General features: G+C 43.7%; 1 long non-coding RNA gene across 1 annotated transcript in view; it reads left to right on the top strand.

Annotated features, from left to right (window-relative positions):
• LOC106725218 overlaps positions 1-6,246 on the top strand; it is a 19,743-nt gene that overhangs the window by 6,150 nt on the left and 7,347 nt on the right. The window contains exon 2 of the long non-coding RNA XR_001361088.1: positions 4,372-4,377. This is a non-coding gene — a long non-coding RNA (uncharacterized LOC106725218). The remainder of the gene's footprint in view (positions 1-4,371; positions 4,378-6,246) is intronic.

Genomic DNA, 6,246 nt, shown 5'->3' with positions numbered 1-6,246 from the left:
GGGGGGGACAGGCGGGGCTGAGGGCCCCCCCCCCCCAGTGCACAAATTTTTGTGCACCGGGCCTCTAGTGTATATATAAAAGGCTAATATACAAATTTTCCCTGGGGGAGTTCGACCAGGAGACTGGATCGCTAGGTGTGCACTGACCAATGGGGGGGCGGGAGGGGAGGGCAGCTCGGAATAAAGGAAGGCCCTATTCACCAGCCAGGCCCAGGGACCCTACCCGTGCACAAATTTTGTGCACCGGGCCTCTAGTCACAAATATGATGATGAGCCAGGGTGCACACACAGTACCTAAGACGTTCTGTCAGGGGAAGGCTGGAGTGCACACACCCACTTCCCTCCTGGTGCCTGCACTGTAGGTGTGGACCATGGCATCAACGCCTGGCATAGAAGTGCTGAGTCCCAGAGCTCTATCAGCTGGCATACTTCCTCTACAGGTGAATTAAATTGCTATCACTTACATTTAAATGCTTTATCACTAGAGTTCTTGAAGGTAGAATTCTGTGTAAAATAAGTCTAGGTCACCAAGAAAAAAAAAGTGCCTAGATCCCCCACAAAACCGCCATCACTAACTTCTATTCCTGTGTTATCACTGAAGTACTAGAAAAGCACTGTACAGAATCCCTAACCTCTTGGTTACCTTCATGCCTCCCATGTTTTGTTGTGTTTTTTTAAAATATATTTTTATTGATTTCAGAGAGGAAAGAAGAGAAAGAGGTAGAAACATCAATGATGAGAATCATCAGGGGGCTGCCTCCTGCACACCCCACACTGGGGATCAAACGCCAAACCTGACTGTACCCTGACCAGGATTCGAACCATGACCTCCAGGTTCATGTTGATGCTCAACCACTGAGCCACAACAGACAGTCCGTGGTCGTGTCAGTCTCTTCCCCTCCCCCCCCCCAATGTTCTTAATGAAACAAAAAAAAACAATATGTGCCCAACACGATTGTTACTAATATACCACTCTAGGTGGCCTGGCAGAGTCCCTGAACTCCTCAGACGCAGTGTGGGGACTTAGACACCTCCTGAGGCCTTCTGCTACTCTATCTTGGTCATTCACACAAATAAGGTGTTACTGAACAAAAGTGACCATATCTTTCCACCCTCAAGACCTTTCTCAAATCTCTCCTTGAATCAAAGAAACCTTACTCTGCTTGCAAAAACACCAACTCCTTACTCCTTTCCAGTCGTGAGACTCCACTTTGAAACTGGAGGTGAAGCAGGGGAAAGGGTCCTTCCTTCTTCCAGAAAGCCTTTCACTATTACCCACCTACAGGTTTTTACTCATTGTATCTTGTTGTAAGTAATAATTCAAAAGGTCCTATGTCCACTGGACACAGTCCCTATCTTTAGCTTAAAAATGGCAAATCAAATACATATTACTGCTATTAACCCAGAAAATAGGCAATTTTAAATAAAATATTTTTTAAATATTTAATTCGTGTTGTGGCATCAAACTAATTGGTTACAATACTACTGGAATGGAAGCAGACAAGAAGTTTAAAAGAAACTGGCAAAGCTGGAGCAGCTTCCAGGCGTCCTTCATTTCTGAGGACTTCCTAGAACAAGTCCACAGATGGGAGAAACAAACAGCCCATCCACTTAAATATTTTGTTCTTAACCTCATATCCCCTAGAGCAGCGGTTCTCAATCTGTGGGTCGAGACCCCTTTGGGGGTCGAACGACCCTTTCACAGGGGTCGCCTAAGACCATCAGAAAACACATATATAATTATATATTGTTTTTGTGATCAATCACTATGCTTTAATTATGTTCAATTTGTAACAATGAAATTGGGGATCATCACAACATGAGGAACTGTATTAAAGGGTTGCGGCATTAGGAAGGTTGAGAACCACTGCCCTAGAGCTTTCCTAAAACACACAAAGGCAAGTTTTTCCTCTATGACTCAAGATGGACACCACTGTCACCTATTAGATTCCTTCCATTAAAATAAAATAGAACACACTGGCCAACACTGTCCCTAGTACTTGTGAACTTAAACTGTACGCTATGTGTATACTTTTCAACTTTCCTAAACTCTGGATCCCACAATTAACTGCAGAACAAGAATCAATGCAAACAAAGCAGAAGGATCCAATTCAACCAGTACTTTCTGAGCACTCTGGCAGGGACAATGCTACAGGCACAAAGGAACACATCAAGGCCTACCCTGAGGAATGCACAGGGTTGCCCAGCACCCGCACACAAACACAGGCAAACTCTAAATGCCTCTGGGGGAAAGGTAGGGTGAGAATTTTAAAGGGCACAAAACCACATTCTTCCTTAAGGAAATCACTCTTCCAAAGACAACTGACACTTGCAACTGAGCCTGAGCCTAGATATGGACAATCTAGGTGCCCACCCAGAGATGAATGGATCCAGTAGTGCAGACATACAATGGAAAATTGCTCAGCCACAAAGAATGAAATCGTTGCCATATGTGACATGTAAGGACCTAGTTAGTGTGTATTGTGCTAAGAGAAATAAGTGCCCTAGTGGTTTGGCTCAGTGGACAGAGCGTCGAACTAAGGGGACCCTAGGTTCGATTCTGGTTAGGGGCGCGTGCCCAGGTTGAAGGCTCGATCCCCGTTGGGGGGCATGCAGGAGGCGGCCAATCAGTGATTCTCTCTCATCACTGATGTTTCTGTCTCTCTCTCCCTCTCCCTTCCTCTCTGAAATCAATTTAAAAAAAAAAAAACTAAAAAAAGGGGGGAGAGAAATAAGTCAGACAAACACCAAAGGATTTCACTTATATGTAGAATCTAAAAACCAAAACAAATGAATAAACAAAGCAGAAACAGCCCCATACAGAATGGACCGAAGATTATCAGCATCCTAACAAAGCTGGAGTATTTGGATATACTAATAGTTCTACAGCCTCGCAGCCATAAGCAACGGTTGCCATTGTTTTTCATTTACAATGGCAAAAATTTCTTACAAATTTTATATAAGGTGAAAAAAAAATGTGAGCAAACCAAGCTATGCCTAGATAAGATAAAGCTTCTGAAATAAGGTACCAAGGGTAAAGGACACAACGACAGAACCTTCTCTACTTTGACATATACTGTAAACCTTAGAAATGTAACTACTTGTATTTTTCAGAAGTTAACTTCCCCTCCTTAAAAACGTTCTTTAAATTTACTTCTTGCCAAAACCGGTTTGGCTCAGTGGATAGAGCGTCGGCCTGCGGACTGAAAGGTCCCAGGTTCGATTCCGGTAAAGGGCATGTACCTGGGTTGCGGGCACATCCCCAGTAGGAAATGTGCAGGAGGCGGCTGATCGATGTTTCTCTCTCATCGATGTTTCTAACTCTATCTCTCTCCCTTCCTCTCTGTAAAAAATCAATAAAATATATTTAAAAAAAATAAAATAAAATAAATTTACTTCTTATGTAGGCTATGAAAACAAAAGGGGTCAGCTGTGATTTCTAAGTCCCCCTAAAAATACAAAGTTTATGGGGGGTGGGCGGGCTAGAAGGGGTCAATGGGGGAAAAGGGAACACATGTAACACTTTCAAGAATAAAGATTTTTTTAAAAAATACAAAGGTTGGAAAAACACTTTATAATCAAAACATAAGAAAATCATCAAATTTTTGCTACGTGGCTTATGCAGTGTCATTTTTCCAACTAGGCTTTAAAATTGGCTTTCCATTTCTAGCACTGTTCTTACCTTAGCCCACTTGCTCTTCTTATTTAACCTTTTTTTTTCAAGTTTGAAGTTCTCCCAAATTCTATTCAGAGAAACTACAGAATTTGTTCAATCTTGTCACTGGCCCTCCCCCCATCCTAGTTCACTAATAAGCCTGCAGTTACCTGCCTTGCACCACGAGGTGGTGTCCTGGACAAATTTAAAATCAAACCAATTTTTAATACACCAGCATCCTAAATTCTAGACTCATTTCCTAGGAAGTGAAAAGGCAAAAAGAAATAAAGTTCTTTTAAAATCCTGGTAAAGTATCAACGCACAAGGGCTGATCCTGCTCACTTACTGCTCAGCACAGCCACCAGAAGTGCTGTGCAATCACCCAGAAGAATTCACCAACATAGCAGCTGACCTTTACCCCCCAGGAAGGAACCAGTCACACCACTAAGGTGACATGGGGAGGATTACACAGACCTGGAAAAAATGAATTTAAAATATTTGCCAAGTTTTAAAGTGCCTTCTGAAGTTGTAAAACACACACATACACGCACACACCATAGACCAAACCTGGTTTTTGAGTTTGCTAGGTAGAAAACTGTTGATACTGGTGACCAGTAGAATTGTAGATTTGAAACTATCCAAGAGAAAATATTCTTGGTTCTACCACTTAAAAACATGGGATTGCTTAAACAAGAAAGCTATTGTATGACTCTTAGCTGCAGGTATCAGACAAGTTCCCTCACCAGAACTCAGTTCAGCGTATTACTCAACACTCCCCACCCTGTCCTGCAACCAGAAATACCTCCCAAATACAGTTTTCAAATCCAAAAGAACAGACATTTATTTTGAAGAGAACACTGAACTCATCTGACATTCTTTTTTAAAGACTGAATCCCCCCACTTTGTCATCTTCAGCTCCACACTCAGCCCATTTCTTTCCCTCCCACTTCCTGCCAAGTCATCCACACCTCCCCAAATGCATGCTTTGCATAATCCGAAAGAACCCCAGCTCATCAAATGTAAATAAAGGTGCACTCACCTTTTCATCAGAGTGCACACAGCCCTAACCCCACAGCAGCCGAAATCTCATTGGAAACAAGAAAAGTTGCATGAAACCTCCCAGAGAACCAGGGGGTGGGTGAACTAGGTAGATGGGGGAGGATAGTAATTCCTTAAACATTTATCTTCACAATTATTTTTTAAGAACTGTGATTACACCTAAAGGAGAATCAGCAAACATATTTCAAATTATGGGTTTATCTTTCCCTTGTGGACTAAAAGGGGCCACATACTAAACCTGACAATTCAGGGGAGGCCTGTGTGGCGGGCAGCCTTACAAACTCAGAGAAATTAAAACTTTTTAACTAAAAGCACTTATTGGTGGGTAGTCATGGCCTAGAGCAGTATTTTTCCCTAATAATTTTTTTTTTTTAGTATTTCTTTGTTGATTTCAGAGAAAAAGGGAGGAGAGAGAGAGAGAAACATCAATGATGAGAGAGAATCATTGGCTGCCTCCTGCACAAACCGCCCCAACCGGAATCGGTTGGTGACCTCCTGGTTCATATAGGTGGACGCTCAACCACTGAGCAACGCCGGCCCGGCCTTAAGAATCTTCACCTTAACTCAGCCCGCGTTGTCTTTTTGCATCTAGGATAAAAAACCTGATAAACAAGCCATTGCAATAACAAATTTCCTTTTTCTCTGGTCCCCTCCAAGTGCACGCACAGACCAGAGCAGAGACCACAAATCCCCTCATTGTTTTTATTAACCAGTTAACAATTGACTGTTAACTATCCCGTACCCACCTAGGTAAAAAGTGTATCTATCATTTTACTTTTCATCCAATCCCATGGTTCCCCCACTTTGCTTTCTCCCACCTTCCTAATCTATGACCAATGAATTTCAAGCAACCCAATTACATCTCCTTTTTGACTTTAATGTATAAAAAATAAGGTGCAAAACTGACATTTTCCGGAACATTTTCTCAATCTGTTGAGGTTTCTGCTCCAGCCATTGTCATCAGTTTGGCTCAAGTAAACTCATAAAAATTCTCTACAGGTTTGAACGTTTCTTACGATGACACCCTCTTTTGGTCATTGAACTTTTCAATCAGCTGCCTTAAAAGATCCAATAGCCAGGGTCACAAAATCTCCCTAGGAATCCATAGCTGAAATGCAAACGTTGAAACCGCAGGCAGCCCCCCCGGGGGGAGGTGTGACCTCTCCACCCCGCTTCCTTCCGGCGGCAAAGCCAGCGGGAGGGGAACGAGGGTGGCCTGTGGGACCGGGACCGGGACCGGCACCGGCTCCAAGAACCTTTTCCGAGGCGACACCAAGTGTCCCTTTTGCACCCCTTGCGTCCTTCCCATACTTGGGCAAAAATGGCACAAGCTTCAGTTACATAAGCCGCGGTACGGAGAAGTGAAACGGGCGTTGTTGTGCTCAGGGACAAACTTTTCAGAAGCCCGAGGAGAGTTCTGGAAGCGTCCCCTCGCCCCGCCCGCCCGCGGTGCGCCGCGGGCACACGCACCCCGTCCCCGCTTTAGGAGAGTCTACCTTCTGGGGCCAGAAAAGGGGGAGAAGCCGGCCTCT

This window comes from Myotis brandtii, unplaced genomic scaffold (assembly GCF_000412655.1).
Source record: "Myotis brandtii unplaced genomic scaffold, ASM41265v1 scaffold145, whole genome shotgun sequence".
Taxonomy (NCBI): domain Eukaryota; kingdom Metazoa; phylum Chordata; class Mammalia; order Chiroptera; family Vespertilionidae; genus Myotis; species Myotis brandtii.
This window is presented reverse-complemented; position numbering and strand designations above follow the sequence as displayed.